This window comes from Culex quinquefasciatus, chromosome 1 (assembly GCF_015732765.1).
Source record: "Culex quinquefasciatus strain JHB chromosome 1, VPISU_Cqui_1.0_pri_paternal, whole genome shotgun sequence".
In the NCBI taxonomy this organism is placed as follows: Eukaryota; Metazoa; Arthropoda; class Insecta; order Diptera; family Culicidae; genus Culex; species Culex quinquefasciatus.
This window is the reverse complement of record NC_051861.1, coordinates 81400295-81421904: the sequence shown is the minus strand read 5'-3', so window position 1 is coordinate 81421904 and position 21610 is coordinate 81400295. Positions and strand designations below refer to the sequence as shown.

At 33.8% G+C, this 21610-nt stretch overlaps 1 long non-coding RNA gene across 1 annotated transcript in view; it reads left to right on the top strand.

The window, feature by feature from the left end:
* Positions 1 to 613: 613 nt before the first annotated feature.
* LOC119765489 overlaps positions 614 to 21610 on the top strand; it is a 39228-nt gene continuing 18231 nt past the window's right edge. The window contains exons 1-2 of the long non-coding RNA XR_005276769.1: positions 614 to 1073; positions 5282 to 5758. This is a non-coding gene — a long non-coding RNA (uncharacterized LOC119765489). The remainder of the gene's footprint in view (positions 1074 to 5281; positions 5759 to 21610) is intronic.

Sequence of the window (21610 nt, the reverse complement as noted above, 5' to 3'; positions counted from 1 at the left end):
AACAATATTTCATTTGTTTCAAGTTTAGGGCACTTGAAGGACGTGTAAATGGACAATTTCAAGCATTTTTGAAATCAGTTTATTGTAATTAGGTCGAATACCGATGCAAAAAGGGCTTTGTTTACCAATGGCTCTTACGGCTTTTTGAAAACTCACCCGAGATATTTAAATTTTATTTTTGAATCTTGAACCGTCAGTACACCCTAACCAAAAATCATGATTTTTTGAGTTCCAAATCCCACTTTTCATACGAATTTTTCAGTTCAACCCATATAACCATTTTTTTGGTTGTAATACCTGAACTCAAAAAATCGTATGAAAAGTGTGTAGCATCATCGATGGTCGCGCCACTCCGCACTCATCAGGCAGCATAACACCCTTACCAAAAATCATGATTTTTTGAGTTCCAAATCCCACTTTTCATACGAATTTTTCAGTTCAACCCATATAACCATTTTTATGGTTGTAGTACCTGAACTCAAAAAATCGTATGAAAAGTGGGATTTGGAACTCAAAAAGTCATGATTTTTGGTAAGGGTGAACTTTTTGTAAACAAACTGACACTCACGGGTACCTTTCTGTGTGAGTGCACCTCCATGTTTGCATGTGTTTGAGAGCGTACGTAGCGTAACATTTCCAGCTCTCCGCCGTTTGCTTTGCTTTTCATTTTCAGTCTCAGTTTGGCCGTGCCGTCGTTTGGACGCGTAAAACCGGTAGTCGCGCGCTAGTTAATCGCAGTCACTAACGGATCCACGTGTGCGGGTTTGTGTGTGTGTGTGTGTGCACATAGTTGTTGCATCTCTTTACTGCTGGCAGCAGCATATCACGAGGGCAATTATCAACACAATCAAACAAAAGTAAAACAAAAAAGGGGAAAAAGAAGAATCTTCCTGAGGAAGAAGTTGAACGGGAAGAAGATTCAGAAGTGAAGTTGTTGTGTTTTGTTAGAAGTCGTGGCATCAGAATAGTTTTGTGGAACGAAATTTCGTTGCAAGTGAGCGAGAGTTTTGGCGCGTAATTCGGCGTGCTTCCGGTTGCTGCGTCGACAAATCGACAGCGATTCGATACAAAAGGTGATTTCAATGCGTGGATATCAACTTAGCTTGTATAACAAGAGATCTTGAAGCACCTCAAATAACTTCTTTGAAGAAGATTTACCTGTAATGAAAAGAAGTTCAAGATGAGAGGAACATTCCATTCATCATCTTCATCATTCATTTTCTTATTAGATAATAAGCAACTCGAAAGGGGAATAACGACTTGTATCGAGAAGAAGAGAGATTCTTATGTTAATGTATCTAATTGGACAATCGCGTAATTCGCGGCTTCCGGTTTTTGCAATGTAAGAAGACGTCCAATAACATTTTTGACCTTAGAAACCTTAGAATTTCAGAAAATAACAAAAAACTTTAAATTCAAATTTTGAGCATGGTTTTCGAAATTATGCAAAAATATCCCAAAATGCTTCATACATCACCATAGTTAAAGTGCCAATTGCAACATATTGATGAATTTTTGAAAATATTTTGGGTTTCAAATCAAATTTGAAATGGTCTGTCCCTTTTTTGACCTCGAACATACCTAAGGGACATGAACATAAAATAAAATTTGTACTAGCTTATTGATTATATGTTTATCCTTTTGTTATATGTGATGAATAAAATTAATTTAAAATTATATTTAATAATTAGAAATTAAAATACATTCAAACTGCAAATTATGACAAATTTACAATCAATTTTAAAACTGAACGACTGAAATTTTCCACAGTAGTGCATAAAGTTTGGTGTTAAAAATTATTTGAACATTTTGCTTTCCTCACGGAGAAAAGCTGTAAATCACTTTTTTTTATTTTATTTTTGAATGACGGATATTGCTTTTTAAGATTATTTTACTTTAGACATATGAGGAGTGCATCAACCACCTTATGGATTAGGTAACGTTTGAGGGTTGATTACAAAGTTCTAACAAATTAAGGCATTTATTGAAAAACACTGTTTGAAGGCTGTTCTAAACTTGTTGCCCAATTTTGAAAGTCGAAACATTTTAATCAAACAGTATTTTTTCAGATTTTGAAAAATGATGCCTGGGATGAACATGGACGCTAGGAAAAAATCTAAAATATAAATATTTTTACTTGTAACTAACTCTTAATAACCCATAAATTAAAAAAGAAAAACAAGGAGAAGCGACGTGGCTCTAGCGAAAAACCACGATGGTATTGATGAGGACTTTTCAGAAAAAAATAGGTACATGAAACAATGATTTTTTAATTTTTTTTTTTTCACAAACTTTCAAGTTTCCAAAATCCACATTTTTTATTGTTGATTTTTTTTATATATTTTTTAGGGGACAGAAATCCGCATTGTTTAAGCCATTCAGAAGTATGGATCAAACTTTTGCCGACAAATTATGATTTTTTTTGTCTAAGAGACATTCACAGCAAAAAATCCGATGGTAAAATCGCATGTAAAAATGCATGCTTTTACATGCGATTTTACTCGGATTTTTTTTGCTGTTTTGAAGATTGAACCTCTGATTGCTGAGATAACAGAGAAAAAAAGAAACAGGAAAATTGAAGTTTTTAAGCCTCAAGCCTCACACTCAGCAACTGATGGTCCGATTTTTGAAGTTAAAAAATGTAATATTCGTGAAATTTTCCGATCTTAAAAAAAATAACTTTTAATTTTTTTGAATCAAGCCTAACATTTCTAAAGGGCTAAACATTCAATATTACGCCAAATTATTACAAACTTTCTGAATTTTTCAAAAATATATTTTCAAGATAGGACACTATTTATTAACAAAACCGAAATTTATCGAACACAATTAAACTTCGAATTTTGAAAACGGTGCAGCTAATATAAAAAAGTTAAATACTTTTCGATTGCAAATTCCATTTTACATTAAAAAATGTGATCAAAAAAATTTAAGTTCGAGATTATTTTTTTTGGGAAATTGATTTATTGTGAAAAAAAGTTAACAAAAAATCATTTTTTTCCGTGTACCTATTTTTTAATAGTCAGGACCCGGTGCCTGCAGTTCCCGTTACAGTTTATATGGAATTCCAATAAGAATGTAACAGAAAAATCAGGCTTCGGGTCCAGACTGTTAATAGTCCTCATCAATAGAGGAGAAAAGCAACTCGCGACAAAATTTTGAGGCTAGGAATTTTGACAAGTATGATTTTCATAAAGTATTCGCATCCTTTTCTCTCCCACAGAAAACTGGGGACAATGTAGCTGTCAAACTAGGCCAAACTGTTAAAGTTACTCACAAAATGAACTTTGTGTCATTTGAGTTCATTTGTGACGTCACGATTTTCTCTCTCTCTCTCTCTCTCTCTCTCTCTCTCTCTGCTCTCTCTCTCTCAAAGTTCATTTTGTGAGTGACTTTAACATTTTGGCCTAGTTTGTCAGCTACATTGTCCTCAGTTTTTCGGTGGGAGAGAAAAGGAGGCGAATACTTTATGAAAATCATACCTGTCAAAATTCCTAGCCTCAACATTTTGTCGCGAGTTGCTTTTCTCCTCTATACCTACAACTTTGCCGAAGACACCAAATCAATCACAAAATTCCTTGAAAAGTTACAGAAAATTTGTATGAACAGCTGCCAAAGTTGTATGGAGACTTTTATGGGTGCATCAATGACACAAAATTACTTCTTTGGGCATAAGGAAGGCCCCCACAAAGTTTGAGCCAAATCAAAAAATATAGGTATAATCCATTTCCGGGTTTGTTGGAGAATTACTCACGTGGTTTATGCACAATCCCTAAACTGAAAAAATAAAAACAACTTTTTTTGAATTATGTTTTGTACGAAAAAATATTTAAAAAATTTCATTTAGTTATTTTTTTAGAGCATAACTTTTTTACCTACAACTAGACATTGAATTGATGAGAAAATGTATTCCCAAGATACAGGTTTAAACACATTCATATGCTCATTTAGTAGGTATGACTAGCCCGCAAAATTGTATGGAGACCTGTATGAAAAAAAGCGAATGATGCAAAATGGCTTCTTTTACAATGTGGAAGGCATGGACAAAGTTTTACTCAAATAAAAAAAAAAAATACAAAAGTAAAGTCGATTTGCGAAAACGTAAAAAAATACTTAGGGTTATTTTTCAGAGTGTAAGAATGTTCTGCCAAGTTGTAGAGCAGACATATGATCTCCATAAGTATAGTTAAGATAACATAAATTGTTATTAAATTACCGAGCATTGGGTCTGGGGGGTGAGATTGAGTCTGTATTTCAGCATTTTTGTTTGACCCAATCTCACCCCAGATGATGCTACTGAATTCAATATTCGTTATCGAAGAGCGATAAAATTATCCAACCTAATCTAATCTAAACCTATCGCAGCCAGTCTTTCGAGGGCATCCTGGAAAATGTTTAAGGTTGATCAACACCTAGTATCCTCTTGTCATTATTAACATTTGCAGTGCCCCGTGCATTGAACCAACATAAACGTTAAAGCGGCCAGCCCAACTGCGTAAAGTTAACCGCAAAGGTGATTCGTTGAATGGGATTGAGTTTGAGCACGAGTGTTCAAACAGCAATACATTTCTGAAACTACAGGAGAGGATTAAACGTGGGGATCCCCCGCTCACGTTCCTGTTTGTTTGAGTAATTAATCGTTGGGAGCACCATGCTAAAAAGTTTTGGTTTTGATTTTCTGATTAAATGTGACTTCAGTGATGTTTTTGTAGAATAAACAACTATGTCAGAACAGTTTGAATGCAACACTAGTTTGCACCACAATTAAACCTATTCTCAACTAGTCGCGCGAGTCTCGCGTTACTGCTCTTACATCATTTCGCGACTCACAGTCGTCGCTGAATCACTTCGCCTAGATAACAGCAACACAAGTAGCATTCATAACGAAAACCACGTGCTCTGGGACACATCCATCAACTTCCTTTCGCAAACGCAAACTTGCTTCTTTTCAACGACGTCGATCGCCTTTCGTAAGGCTTCCAGCGATTGATTTATGAATATCACCTTTCGCAAAACTGCATTTTTTTCCTGCGCGCTACCCAGTTTAATTGTTCCTTTTTTTTGGCAACGCCAACTCCCAGAAACCGGTCCTCAACAACCGGCCGGCGTGGGGGCAACTTTCCCACCACACGAGGGAGAGACCCCAAAGTCAGTCTCAACTCTTTACTTGTACTCTCTTTCGACGCTGAAATTGCTTGAGGTTTGCGTGCAAGCAGATCGAGGGTCCATCCATGAACCACGCTTCAATTGAAGTAACTCCTGTTTTTCTTCTTCATTTCAGGTTTCAAGAGCTCCAAAAACCAGTACTGGCTTGGCCCAGGCCGTGTGCAACAGTTGGGACCTCCGCGCGGCTTGGCCCCTTTCGTGTGGAATGTTTTAGTGAGCCTCTTCTGCGCCGTTTAAAGCTGGTGATGGTGGTAGTGGTGTAGCGAATTCTCCCGGAAGATTTTTGCAAATCATAAGAAATAAGTGCTCTGGCGAGACGAGTTCGAGTCCAAGCGCGGAAGAAATCTAAATCACGAATCTCTTGTGGTGTTTGATGAAGTACAGATCGAAAATAGCGAAAATAAATAAAACCGAAAAGTTTGTTTGAAGTGAGCTTCACGAAGAGATAGCTTGGTTGGTCGATTCTATGTAGTTGTGAGATTTTGCAAAAAAATTAAAAGTGAAGAAGTAGAGATAACTGCTAAACCAGGTGAAGTGCTCGACGAAGATCTTGTTGACTTGGTTGTTGAACGAGCGTGTGTTGCAATTTAAGGTACGTACTCAACAGATGTTATCAGTTGTGTTAGAAAACGGTGTTAATTTCAAACACTCAACCAAATATTCCCTTTCAAGCTCATCGATTTAACCTCAAGATGAACTCTCCCCGCCGACTGTTTGCTATTCAAATCGAGCTGCAGGTCAAATGTCATGAATGTTAAGGGCTGACCAGACAATTCCAACCCAGAAAATCTCCCGATCCTCACTCGCCATCATGAGCTGCTGTTTATTCATTCATTTCGCTGCCTTTCGATAGTTTGATTAGCATACAGAGGACGGCATGCGAGTTTGAAAATTGATTCGGGCTTACTTTCAGACTGTTATACCTTTCTAGAACTTGAAGACTTTAAACGTGGCTTTGGCTCATTCCTCTGGTTATGCTGTGAACCCTACATGCATGGCTGTCAAGCGTGCGGCGAATTGAAATCAATTTAAACTTATTAAGTGTACCTTGCAGTAGTGCACTGTAACGATGAAGACGACGACGACGACGCCGGGCACTTCACGGTCAAACAGCTGACTTTGAAGTTGTTTAGAGGAGATTTTGGTGACGAGCCTAATACAAGCTAAAATTAGAAAAGACAGGGTATTTTTATTTCTATTTAAAAAAGTTGTTGTTTATTTTATTAACGTGACTTTAAATTTAAATTGTTTTTAATAATACGTTTCCAAAAAAAATCAAAGGAAAAACTTTTTTTTCAACATTCTTTTATTCTTACCCTTATCCTTCTAACGTTAAGACTTATAATTTGAATCAATTTTTTTCATTCTTGAGGCATTTTTATGACATGCTTTTCTGTTTTTAATGTGGCTGACCGATATTTGACTGAATTACAAGCTGGAAAAAAGCTTGGTTATTTTTTCTGTTCGTTTTTCTTGCAAGGAATTTTGGTTAGTAAGTATTTTGACTATTGATTAAGTTTCAAAGTATAAATATAAAAAAAATCACAAAGTTTTATTATTTGCAACATGGATATCAAACAATTCGAAATTTTGCATGTATTTTCACTATTTAAGAATTTTTTGAATGAAATACTCAAATAAAAAAAACGGGTTTTTCTGCAAAATACTCAAATTTCATAATTCGCAATATGGGTATCGAACGATTCGAAATTTGCATGTTTTTCAACTGTTTTAGAAATTTTTGGATGAAATACTAAAATTAACACAAAATGCCGTATTTTCTCGATAATACTGGTTATCAAACGATTTGAAATTTTGCATGTATTTTAACTGTTTTAGTTTTTTTGATGAAAATGCATTTAAAATTTCGATTCGTTTGAAACCCATATTGCAAATCATGATCATTTGAGTACTTAAAACCTGGGGTGAGATAGAGCCTTTCTTACAAAAGGAAGATAACGGCAGTTGATTTTTTTTTTCAAAGAAATCGTAAAATAAAGAATGATTTTTTTCATAAAACTGAAAAGCACTGGTTTTTGCCTCATTTGTCATGGCCGGGTGTAAGCTGTGCTCGCACACAAGCATTTTCGATTTTTAAAATCAGAACAAATTATTTGTGAGGCAGAGAATTAGCTCACAATTTGCGATGTTCGTAATGTTTTCTGCCTATCGCTAAATTGTTCTCTGAGTGTTTTTGCACTTTTCAAAATATCAAGAATTAACGAGAAAACAAAATAATTCCTTCTTGCTCCAGAGCGTTAAAGTGGTTACATAATTACTGTCAGGAAGTTTTTCCACACCCGAGAATTAGCTGTGTTGTAAACGATGTTACGTTAAACCGCATAAATGTGCTTGAATGCTTTGAAACGCCTACTGTAATTCACTAAACTGTCATTTAGGCGTCAGGCAAAATTGTGAGCTTTCAATAAGCAAGCCAGAAAATGATGTAGTATGCATTTAGGCGTTTTTGGGTTTGGGAAGCATACTGCGACTGAGCGCTCGGTGAGACTTCACTACGACAAACGCACACTGGGTTCATTGCCGACGAGCCGATACGATGAACCAAAATACTAACACACAAAAAGACTCGTACCGAAGCTAGAAAACAAAACCCGCGATGTGCGTTGTCACTGGCGCATGGGCAGCTTGGACGCTCACCAGAAATTCGTTCACTCAGAGATCGATCAGAGAATGAGCAAAACAAAAAAGAAAGGCAAAAGAATGAGCATAGGGCTTTAGAACGGATAGCAGCTTGCGTCTAGTATGCGTTCACTGAAGCTTAGCATAGATAATCATGAAAGGCGATGTGTGATGAACGAGCAATCGATAAAGCAACTTGCACTAAAAGGGGGTAATATAGTATCAAAACTCTATACGCGCCAGCATCACGCGCCAGCATTGCTCGCGTCTGCATGTGAAGCTCAACTTGACAACTTGTCGACGAGGCGACGAAAATCGATCATCCATGATTTTTTGCAGATTTTTCGAATGAATATTTCTCGAGAAATGATTTGGGAACGAAGCTGGATTTGGCGTCAGAGCCAAAAGCAAACCCTATACCTTTCTTTAGTAAGAAAGGCAAAAATGGAAATTTTCTAAAATCTGAACGGTAAATCCGAATGAGGTCAAATTTGTTTCAGAACCTCGATTATCGTCTAGATTATGATATGGAGAAAAAAATAGATAAAATGCCAAAGGAATAGTTTTGGCATTCGGTGAAAGTTGGCTTTACCTTTTTAGGGCTTTTCCCTCACAGTGAATTAGTCCTCAAGCTGTAAATCAAGAACCACATTACCGACATGGATGAAAATTTGGGAGGATGTAGGGCTCGAAAAATGCAATTTTTGGATAAATATACGATTTCAATACTTCAATTTTCTACCGAATTTTCATTTGAAAACCACCTGATCAGGTGAAAACACACTCCGAGTTCCCTTAAAAATGGATAAATTCAAATTTGGTATGGAACTGGTTCAGCTTCAGCACATCCCCTTTCAAATGCGCCCAAGAGAGCTTAAATCCATAATGTGGGCTCTGAGAAACCCCCTACCACAAAATTGAGCACTTTTTTACCACACACGGACGTCACGCGTGCTCTACAGTAAATTAAGCGCCAGAATTCGGATATTGAAGATAAACCAATTCTGTCATTGTCAATCGATCGGGCGTCAAAAATCGATCGTCCATGATTTTTTGCAGATTTTTCGAATGAATATTGCTCGAGAAATGATTTGGGAACGGAGATGGATTTGGCGTCGGAGCCAAAAGCAAACCCTATACCTTTCTTTAGTAAGAAAGGCAAAAAAACGGTATTTTATGAAAATTTGAGTATTTCATTCAAAAACCTATAATACGATGAAAATGAATGCAAAATTCCGACTCGTTTGATACCCATATTGCGAATTATCAAAATTTGAGTATTTTCGAGGAAATACGGTATTCTGCGAAAATTTTAGTATTTCACTCAAAACACTCTAAAACAGTGAAAATGCATTCAAAATTTCGAATCGTTTGATACCCATATTGCGAATTATAAAAATTTAAGTGTTTTCGAGAACATACGGTATTTTATGAAATTTGAGTATTTCAAAATTTTGAATCTTTTTAAAAAAAAAACTCGATAATGACATTTGTGTTTTAAATATTTTTGTATTTCGTAATTTAAATATTGCTGTATCTCGAAGCCGTTGCATCGTATCAAAAAGTGGCCAAAGACAAACTTGTAGGAAATGTGACGGGCTTTCCGAAAAAAAATACACTGAAAGAAAAAAACACTCCGCTTTTATGAGATTTTTTGATTTTTATGTTTAAAAGTCAAATTTGAAGGTGAGCCCACGATTTTTTTTCGTTCAAAATTTTTGTGAAAATAGCCTAATATGTAACAAAAAGACTCACGAAAAATGCAGGATGGAGCAAGTCACCTAAAAAAATACAAAAATCGTCGGTCCATATAGTCTCCATATTGACCATTGTCCTAAGTCCAATCCTTGTGAAGTTACAGCGGTTTTAAAAATAAAAATGTTGAAAAAATAGGTTTTATGATGGTTTTTCACAATTTCTACACAGCAAAAAATCCGATGGTAAAATCGCATGCAAAAGCATGCACATCACCTTCGTCAAAATAAACACTTAATATTACATACTGCATGTACAATTTTTGCAAACACAAAAAAAAGTTGCAACCGACGGGATTCAAACCCAGCACCAACAGTAAGGACTGGCGCCTTAGCCCACTCGGCCATCAGACCGATGAAAAGCTGTAAGGATAAACGCATATATGAGCTTGACATTTCGGTTAAGTAGGTATCCCATACTGATGGGCTACATATTGCAGGGTGTAATACTACACAGAATTTCATAAAATAATGCAAAGTTTATTTTACACCCAGGCCTTTTACACGCAGCTGGATTACTACTTTTTTAGCTGTGTACATGACAGCTCATAACTGAAAACATAATATTTTTTCAGTGTAGTACCTAGATAGTAAATTAGCTTACGAAATACATAAATATTTAAAACACTTACGCTTTTCTCTAATGTCATTATAGTGTGTAACTTGCTCCATATACACAAAAATGGCTTATATATGCCTAGGATAATATGTCTACAAAGTTTCATTGAAATCGGAGAGGGTTGGGTACAAGCGATTCCCTATTTGACATGGAATTGCTCATGTATAAAAATTGAAATTACGAGCCATGTTTTCAACATTTTAATGAAAAAGGTGTTTTAAAATTAATTTTACACCTGTCCAGTTGTTTTGCCATCATTAGTTTCCAAAATATCTAAGTATTGACAAAAACAAAAAAAAATGCTAAAAATATTTTTTTTGCGGTGCTGTACATTGGAATTTTATAAAAAAAATCAAAATATTTTAAAACCAGCCCAAAAATGCTAAATATGATTACCAATGCAAAAAAAAATCATTTTAGATTGTTCTCAGTGGATTAGACTTCTATTTTCATAGAAATTTTGAAGTTTTTTGGAAAACATTTTTTAGCACCCTGATTTTTCAGACCAATTTTGAAGGGGCGGGGGGAGGGGAAAAATATTTGCAACGGTCTTGTGATTTAAAAAAAAACAAGCTGTTTTAGAGATAAATAAAAAATCATACAGAAAAAATAATACATAATAATTTTTCAATCAGCCTCTTGTTGCTGAAATATAAAGAAAAAAACAAACAGGAAAATTATAGTGTTCTAAGTGTCCCAAACAGCCCCACCACATTTGCTGATGCTGATATCTCGGCAACTAATGGTTCAATTTATAATATTTATCATGAAACATTTGCGAAATTTTCTGATTTATTCGAAAAATGTGTTTAAAATAATTAATCAAGCATAACATTTAAAAAAGGCGTAATATTAAATAAACTTTGCCAAAGACACCGAATCGATAAGAAAATTCCTTCAGAAGATACCGATTTTTGCATAGGGAGCGGCCGTGGCTGACTGGTTACGGTGTTCGCTTTGTAAGCGAATGGTTCTGGGTTCGATGCCCATCTGCTCCCAACGAGAAAGTTAAGAACACATAAATTTGAAATGGTGAATATGAACGAAAAATCAAAGTCGCTCGAGGCGGGGTTCGATCCTCCGTCATTTGGATTGGTAAGCAAAAATGCTAACCACTAGGCCATGACGACTTGGTGAGCTAGGACGGGAATTAGGAATACTGTTACAGAGAGCGAGTTGTGGCGCTGTAACCTCGGCAAATAGTGTCCAGGGAATTCGTGGAAATACAATGTCCCATCCCAGAGAGTCCTGGAGTACCAAACCTTCTTAGCATGGTGCTCCCAACGAATATAACCAAATCTCGGAGCGTATGGTGGTGTGTCCCCACGCTTCACTCTCCCCTGTCAATTCAGAATTGTGTTGTTGTTCGAACACTCAGTGCTCAAACTCAACCCAATTACGAGTCATCTCTGCGATACGGCTTTACGCAGTAGGCCTGGCCGCTTTAACGCTTGTGATGTCTCAATGCATTTCAATGCAATGGCGCACTACAAATGTTAATAAATGACAAGAAGAGTGCTAGGCGTCATCTAACCTAAGGCACTCTCCAGGATCCCTTCGAAAGATTGGCTGCGCTAGGGTCTGATTAGATTAGATTAGATTAGAAGATACCGATTTTTGCATATTGATGTAAAATCTATGTTTTGACAGTAGGGTTATTTTAAGCATATGTGCAAATTTTGAGCGAAGTTGGTAGAGAAAAAATAATTTTTATACATAAATGACTTTTTTTTTAATCGCTGATAACTTTTAAGGACTGTGTTGTAGAGCATTAAATTCTCAATGAGAATCTCACTTTTGGGAATATTGGGATGAGAGTAGCGCACCCTGTAGACCAAACCGTAAGAAAACTGCATTTTCCATACATTTTTTCGATTTTCCCATACAAACTTCACCTTTGAGTATCAATGGGTAAATGTTGACCAATTTTGCTCATATTTGGCCCAGAGTCCTAAAATAGCTTAAGGAACAATATTCAGCTTGTGGAGCGAGGTTTTGAGAAAAAGTCCCATATTCTGGACACCCTAATGGACAGCTGCCAAAATTAGATGGCTATTTTGGCTTTTCAAAAAATTAAATAGAAAATTTAAAATAACTTATGCCCTTCTCAAATGCCATTCTCGAGTGCAATTAGCTCCGTATATACTCAATTTGCTCTTTTTATATTTTACACTGTTTTGGTTGAGAATTAAACACTTGTTTTATTCCTTTTTGATAAACAAAATATTCAAAGTATTTTTGCATGTTTTTATTTTCGGCATTGAAAAAACCCAGTTCAAGCATTTCTTACAGCATTTTACTTTTTAAAAACAAACAAGTCATAATGCTTACCATAAAACAACTAGACAACTAGATTTCAATTTAAAACCGTTTAATCAATTCCTCAACACACGCAAACCCGCATCAATCACTCCCTCTGACTCTAACCAAAACCGCCGCGAACTGGTCCGCAAACCGGAGGAATTGTCATTCCTATCAGGCCCAACACCGTCCATCGTTTAAAAAGCAATCGTACAAGTCATAAAACTGTCACGGCGATATCGGCCCGACAAAAAAGGTAACACTTGCCGCCTATTAGCCGGTGTGACAACGTCCACATGGCTGATTGTCATCAATTTTTAGCCGGACACATATTCATGCTTGATATTTAGAGACGAAGAAACACAAAACATTTCAATTGAAATACTTTTGTTTACACATACTTGAAAGAATTTTGGAAGCGAAAGTGTGTTTGTCTGGTTTTGTAATGGGAGTCAAATTTGTTTGGACTACAGTAAGTCAACGTTAAATTTGAATTTCTGGTTGACAATATTTTAAAATTAGTTTTGTACAAAGTCACCCTTTTTAACGGTTCATTCTTATCAGTAGCAAAACGAAAACAAAAATTGCGGTTGGTCTCGGCTGCAACTATACCATACTAACAAGCAGAGTACAGCTGACACCGCAGAATCGTGTCGTTGAGTTCGAGGGTTTTAGAGATTGTAAGCGGGCTGAGACCGGTTTTTAGGAGAGTTGCACTAAACTGCTGCTGCTGCTCTCAATCAGGACGACGAGAGAAATATGTAAAATAAGCAAAACACTAACATAAATATCAAACTGGAAAGCTGACCCATTTTTAAACAGGTTAAGGCTAGTAAAGTTGTTAGTTTGTTACTTTTAGAAATGTTCAGTTGTCAAATTATAAATTGGTAAATTGTAAGGTTGTTAAATTTGTCAAAAAAAAATTAATTGTCAAGTTGTCAAATTGTTAAATTGTTAAATTGTTAGATTGTTAAATTGTTAAATTGTTAAATTGTTAAATTTTTAAATTGTTAAATTGTTAAATTGTTAAATTGTTAAATTGTTAAATTGTTAAATTGTTAAATTGTTAAATTGTTAAATTGTTAAATTGTTAAATTGTTAAATTGTTAAATTGTTAAATTGTTAAATTGTTGAACTGTTAAATTGTTAAACTGTTAAATTGTTAAATTGTTAAATTGTTAAACTGTTAAATTGTTAAATTGTTAAATTGTTAAATTGTTAAATTGTTAAATTGTTAAACTGTTAAATTGTTAAATTGTTAAATTGTTAAATTGTTAAATTGTTAAATTGTTAAACTGTTAAACTGTTAAATTGTTAAATTGTTAAATTGTTAAATTGTTAAACTGTTAAATTGTTAAACTGTTAAATTGTTAAACTGTTAAATTGTTAAACTGTTAAATTGTTAAATTGTTAAATTTTTAAACTGTTAAATTGTTAAACTGTTAAACTGTTAGATTGTTAAATTGTTAAATTGTTAAATTGTTAAACTGTTAAATTGTTAAACTGTTAAACTGTTAAACTGTTAAACTGTTAAACTGTTAAATTGTTAAACTGTTAAACTGTTAAATTGTTAAATTTTTAAATTGTTAAACTGTTAAATTGTTAAATTGTTAAATTGTTAAACTGTTAAACTGTTAAACTGTTAAACTGTTAAACTGTTAAACTGTTAAACTGTTAAATTGTTAAATTGTTGAATTGTTAAATTGTTAAATTTTAAATTGTTAAATTGTTAAACTGTTAAATTGTTAAATTGTTAAATTTTAAATTATTAAATTGTTAAATTGTTAAATTGTTAAATTGTTAAATTGTTAAATTGTTAAATTGTTAAATTGTTAAATTGTTAAATTGTTAAACTGTTAAATTGTTAAATTGTTAAACTGTTAAATTGTTAAATTGTTAAATTGTTAAATTTTAAATTGTTAAATTGTTAAACTGTTAAATTGTTAAATTGTTAAATTGTTAAACTGTTAAATTGTTAAATTGTTAAATTGTTAAATTGTTAAATTGTTAAATTGTTAAATTGTTAAATTGTTAAATTGTTAAATTGTTAAATTGTTAAATTGTTAAATTGTTAAATTGTTAAATTGTTAAATTGTTAAATTGTTAAATTGTTAAATTGTTAAATTGTTAAATTGTTAAATTGTTAAATTGTTAAATTGTTAAATTGTTAAATTGTTAAATTGTTAAATTGTTAAATTGTTAAATTGTTAAATTGTTAAATTATTAAATTGTTAAATTTTCAAATTGTTAAATTGTTAAATCTTTTAATTGATAATGGCCTAAATTATTTAGGTGAATAAAATGGTTAATTGTTTAATTTGTCATTTTTTTTAAGCAAAACTAAATTTAGAAAAAAAAAGTCAAAGCATGATTCGTCACAAAAATAGCAGCTGATTTTGACAAAATAGTCAAAATTACTCACTTCCAAAAAGTAATCAATTCAAACTAAAATCTTCCTCAGTTTGGGCTTGGCGCATCGTTCGAATTCCTGCGCCTTCCTCGGAATGTGCCAGGTATCATAAATCAGTCCCACCTCCCTAAAGAAACGAAAAAGAACCATACTTGTCGTCCATCCGTGGAACTTGAAACCGTTAAACCGATCGACACGCGTGGCATTATTAGGTTCCCATTAAACTGGTGCTGCACCGTTGAAAAAGCTTGAATGAAATTTAAAATATGTTTTTTTTTGTATTAAAATTCGTATTTTTTAGTTAATGGCAAATATAAATAGCTAATTTTTTTTCTAAAAATTCAAATCATGAAAAAAAATTCCATCTTTTCTGTGTATTTTTTATTATTTAAGTGTGCTGACATTGCACCGAACTATAGGCAAAGGTGACTTTGAAGAGATGTGTGTTTTTGTATGTGTGTGGAATCAACCGTGAAACGGTCGGAACAGATCCCCCAGAAGGTGGCGACAGTTGCCTCGGCAAAAGTGTCTCGAGCTCGCCCGTAATGTGATCGATTGTTCTTGGCTGATCAACCGGAAAGCTGTTACAGCAGTTGAGTTCTAGTTGGAAAGGTAGGGTGTTACTTAACAAGATCTAGTTAGGTGGGAACGAATCGTAGTTGGACTAGTTTAGTATGTTTTTTCAATCAAAGTAAGTTTTGTAATAGCACAACAACATAAGGAAAATTGCAGCTAAAAATGCTTCCTTAAACATTGAAGCAAATCACTCAAATTCCCTAAAAATTTAAGGCTAGACGCCAAGTAAGCAAAATTTGAGTCTCTTTTTCTCTAAACGTTCTCCGGGTTTTCAAAACTGCGTGATAACAACGTGAGTGTCGAGTTGGGTTGCAAACAGCTGCTGGCTGATGGCGGTTTGCATCGACGAGCTGTAATAAAACTTGAAACTAAATATTGCACGATTGCTGGCGGTGCTTTGTCGTGGTGTGTGTACCGGTAGATTTGCATTTAAGCTTGGAAATTTATGCTGATTACACTGTGAATTAAAACAGGAACACGAAATGGTTCGTGGTAAGTTGTTTGAAGGACTTTTTAAAAATATGTTTTAACTAATTCGCTGCATGGTTTGAAAGTAGTTTTGAAATAATTAGTAATGTGGGTAACTCCATAAGAAGAGCATACAAAAAAGTATAATTTGGAAATCAAGTGTTTCTAATCAAGAGCAATACTCCCAAAAGTAAGCAAATTTTATGGAAATTTATTGTTTGTATTTTTTGATTTAGATTAAACTTTTTGTGTTCTTTTTCTATGAGCAAAAAAGAAATTTTGCTACATTAGTTCGTCCATTACAAGTTTCCATACAATTTTTGCAGCTGTCCATACAAAAAGGCTTTTAAAATATGCAGCATTCGAGATGGTGTCTTCGGCATAGTTGTAGTTACTGTTGGACTTGTCAGATAAAAAATGTTACACCCTTAAAATTAATTACTCTTTTTATTCAATTCTTTTTTCAAGACACAATATTTGACTTACGAGCAGTTCTCTACGGAATCGGTCTTTTGCCTTCCTCACTGAGGTAAGGCTATAATCCTGCTCTAAAAATGAACTTTTGAAAAACAGGTCAAAGACCTATATTCATGTATACCTATCGACTCAGAATCGAAAACTGAACAAATGTCTGTGTGTGTGTGTGTATGTGTGTGCGTATTCCCCTTGGTACTCAAAATTCTTGCCAAGTTTTCTCGGCACTGGCTGATCCGATTTGAGTCAAAAAAGTTGCATTCGATCCGGTTTGGTGCCCCATACTGCACTATTGAATTGTTTGAAGATCCGATAAGTAGTTCAAAAGTTATGTATAAAAATGTGTCAGAGTTGCGAATCGAGTGCTGGAATTTTGATGCCGGATCTCACTTATCTATATGAAAACTATGTCCGGATTCAAAACCCAACGCATCGTTGGTTTGGTAATCAAAAGACCTTTCCAATGAGTCCAAAGCATTGAAGATATGGCAACGCTCAGTTTCAAGTTTTGACCGCTTAAGTGACATTTGTGTAATTTTTTTTATTGAGAAATAGATAGAATTTGTGTCCAAACCCATCATATCACCAAATGTTGGTAAAAAGTGAGGAAGGCACCAATCACATAGGTGGATTAAGTTAGTTTTTTCTTTAATTTTAATATTTGTATTTTTTAATCCGGCTGAAACTTTTTTGGTACCTTCGGTGTGCCCAAAGAAGACATTTTGCATCATTAGTTTGTCCATATAATTTTCCATACAAATTTGGCAACTGTCCATACAAAAATGATGCATGAAATTTCAAAAATCTGTATCTTTTGAAGGAATTTTTTTATCGATTTGGTGTCTTCGGCAAAGTTCTAGGTATGGATATGGACTACACTGAAAAAAATATGATACACGGTAAAAAAAATTTGGTGATTTTTATTTAACTTTTTGTCACTAAAACTTGATTTGCAAAAAAAACTATTTTTTTTTATTTTTTGATATGTTTTAGAGGACATAAAATGCCAACTTTTCAGAAATTTCCAGAATGGGCAAAAAATCTTTGACCGGGTTATGATTTTTTGAATCAATTCAGATTTTTTCAAAAAATCGAATATTGGTCGCAAAAATTTTTCAACTTCATTTTTCGATGTAAAATCGAATTTGCATTCAAAAAGTACTCCAGTGAATTTTTGATAAATCGCACAGTTTTCAAGTTATAACCATTTTTAGGTAACTTTTTTGAAAATAGTCGCAGTTTTTCATTTTTTTTAATTAGTGCCCCTGTTTGCTCACCTTTGAAAAAAATAATTTTGAAAAGCTGAGAAAATTCTCTATATTTTGCTTTATTGAACTTTGTTGATACGACCCATAGTTGCTGAGATATTGCCATGTAAAGGTTAAAAAACAGGAAAATTGATGTTTTCTAAGTCTCACCCAAACAACCCACCATTTTCGAATGTCGATATCTCAGCAACTATAGGTCCGATTAACAATGTTAAAACATGAAACATTCGTGAAATTTTATGATATTTTCGAAAAAAAAAATTCAAAAATTTAAAATTAAGACTAACATTTCAAACGGGCCAAACATTCAATATTACTCCCATTTTAAATGTTAGTCTTGATTTAAAATTATTGAAAATGTTGTATTCGAAAAGATCGGAAAATTTTACGAATGTTTCATATTTTAACATTGTAAATCGGACCTATAGTTGCTGAGATATCGACATTCGAAAATGGTGGGTTGTTTGGGTGAGACTTAGAAAACATCAATTTTCCTGTTTTTTAACCTTTGCATGGAAATATCTCAGCAACTATGGGTCGTATCAACAAAACTCAATAAAGCAAAATATAGAGAATATTCTCAGCTTTTCAAAAATATTTTTTTCAAAGGTGGGCAAACATGAGCACTAATTTAAAAAAATGAAAAACTTTATCAAAAATTTACTGCAGTACTTTTTGATTGCAAATTCGATTTTACATCGAAAAATGAAGTTGAAAAATTTTTGCGACCAATATTCGATTTTTTGTAAAATTGATTCAAATTTTTGGCCCATTCTGGAAATTTCTGAAAAGTTGGCATTTGATGTCCTCTAAAACATATCAAAAAATAAAAAAAATAAATATAGTGTTTTTTTGCAAATCAAGTTTTAGTGATAAAAAGTTAAATAAGAAATCACCAATTTTTTTTACCGTGTATCATTTTTTTTCAGTGTAGTCCATATCCATACCTACAACTTTGCCAAAGACACCAAATCGATCAAAAAATTCCTTCAAAAGATACAGATTTTTGAATTTTCACATATCATTTTTGTATGGACAGCTGCCAAATTTGAATGGAAAATTATATGGACAAACTAATGATGCAAAATTGCTTCTTTGGGCATACCGAAGGCACCAAAAAATTTTCAGCCGGATTAAAAAATACAAAAATTAAAATTAAAGAAAAAAGACCCATTCCGTAGAGAACTGCTCATATTGTTTAAATTGGAAGAAAACCGAAAATTAGTGTCGGAGATCATGGTGGCTCTTACGACTTTTTGAAAATTCACCCGAGATATCAACATTTATGTAAATCACTTTTCGAATGCATTTTTTGTCCACGATTTTCAAAAATCATTGTCTTTTGCGAAAAATTAGCAACAACGCCAAATGAATTTTGACCAATATGGGGCATATCTAAAAATACGGTTTTATAATACATGCTTATTTAAAGGTTTTATCAAAGTATGAAAATTCATTTAAAATCGTTTTCAGTTAATTTCACTATTTGCCTCGACATTTAGATTTTTCAAGCTTAATTAGCTTTTTTTTCAACTGAAAATTCCTACATAAAAATGCTCATAGCTAGTTGAGAAACTTTTGATTGCAAATTTGATGTGGCATCTTAAAAATGCCAATACTTTCAATATTTTTCACAGTTTCAAAAAAATCGTAGCTTCGGAGACAGGTTCTGCACAATCCTAAACTCTGGTGTAAAAGATGCCTCTTTCAGTCTTTTTAAACAAATTTAAATAAAAGGAAAATTAAAAATGTGTGCTTAGGGTTTTTTTTTATTAGGAGAAGTGGGGGTAATATACACCCAAGGGGCAAAATGCACCCCCTGCTTTTCTCGGTATTTTCAGGGAAAAAAAATCATAGGATTTGGCAGCTTAACATTTTAAAACCATGCTGGGAAAATTTGAGCGTCGTAGGATAAAAAGGGCTTAAGTTAATTGCCAAACTTTAAAATGTTGTGTTTTGATCTAATTTTCCTTGAACTTTTAATATGATTTTTGGACAACATAATTTTTTTTATTGATTTTAAGTATGTTTTAAGTATTAAAATTCAGTTTTGATCAAATCCTTATATTTTTATTTTATTTATTTTATCATCATCATGTTTCCCGGACAATTTTACATAATAATCATTGTAAACCTCAAACTAAAATGAACCATTGGCGAGATACAGCGTCCTGCGCAAAATCAAACTTTTTTCAGTAAAATCGCTGTATCTCGCCAATAGTTCATTTTAGTTTGAGGTTTACATTGATTATTATGTAAAATTGTTCGAGGAACACGATGGTGATAAAATAAAAATAATAAAAATATAATGAATTCGTCAAAGCTGGATTTTAATACTTTAAAACTTTTTAATTTATTATTAAAATTTTATGTTAACTGAATTCCTTGGACAATTTTTTATAAATTGCTACCTGTAGAAAGTCTTTTGCTCAAATAGTTGCAAAATTATGATTAATGTTTTTTTAAATCCTCAAAAAAGAAGGTAGTGCTAGAAATAGAGGGATACTAGAGAGTAACTAACAAAATTGTTTCTCTCCCCCTAATAATAAGGCCGTTGCAAATATTTTTCAAAGTGTATGTCCCTCGGCTCTGACCAAAGTCCAGGGGGGGAGGGGGCAAAAAAATAAATAAAAATGAAATTACCTAGGTTTACCTAGGCCTAGGTTTCAACATTTGGATGAAAAAAGTGTTTTAAAATGCCTTTTTACAGGCGTACAGTTGCTTTCCAATCATTAGTTTTTAAAATATCGAGGTATTGACGGATTTTTTTTTCAAAAAAAAAATGTGGGCTGTACATTGGTATTTCATGAAAATTTTAATGCATTTTAACTGGTTTTCAGTTGGTTAAACTTTAATTTTCATAAAAATTTAGAAGTTTTTCGAAACAAATTTTTTTGCCCCTTTTAAGGCCATCTTTGAAGGGGGGGGAGGGGGGGGGGCGACATATATTTTGAAAATTATTTGCAACGGCCTATGTGGGATAAAAAAAAATCGTTTTTTAAATTGATTTTAATTTTGCACTATATTAAAAGTTCGATTGTTTTAAAACTAGATAAAACTTCCGCAATCACACTTCGTTGGATAGACTTTTGAAAAATCTTTTTAAAGAATAAATCTATCTAATGAGCTAGAAACACTGTCATGGATTATTTCTGGAGAAAAAAAAAATTACTTCCTGTTATAATTGGCTTAACAGCTTAAAAGAAAAAGTCGTTCTAAAAAAGACGTTTACGTACGGGATTTCCCTCTTTTCAATCTGCGTCGATACAGAATTGCAGCTATCGAATCGTATAATTTATTCCCCACCGAGAACAAAGCCAGCTATCCCGACATCTTGACTCTATTTTTGAACACCATCCATTGCATTCACCGCCGCATGTGTGTATGATGTGTATCGATTGACATTGAACTGTTGAACTGTTTTTCAATTTGCACCGGCTATTTTCCCCGATCCGGCCATCGGCCGTCCTCGAGACACCACCAACGCCGATCATTTGTTCATTATTGGGGCACGTCGGGGCGTCCTTTCGAGAGAGAGAGCGGAGTTGTTCCCAAGCTACAGTACAGATAAAGCAGAGAAAAATCGAAATGAATAGACGCTCTGGAATCGCACCCTCAGAGGCTTTTATTCTGGATGTGCTTCCGGTGGTGGGGGCCAACCATTGAAAAGCGGCCTTTTTCTTTTTTTCCTCCTTGGTTGAAACACGTTCAATGAGGAGGTGGAAATAAGATTGAACTTTGGAGCACTCGATGGTGCATCCCTTCTGGGGTCCAGGAAGTGTCGACGCGCGATACATTTGTATTGATATGGTAAAAGTTTTTCCCTTTTTTCCTATTTGGGTCTCGGGATTGGCACTCGATACGGCTCAAGATGAATCATGAATGAATGTGTTGAGGAGCAGATGTTCTAGGAAGCGCCACTCGAATGATGATT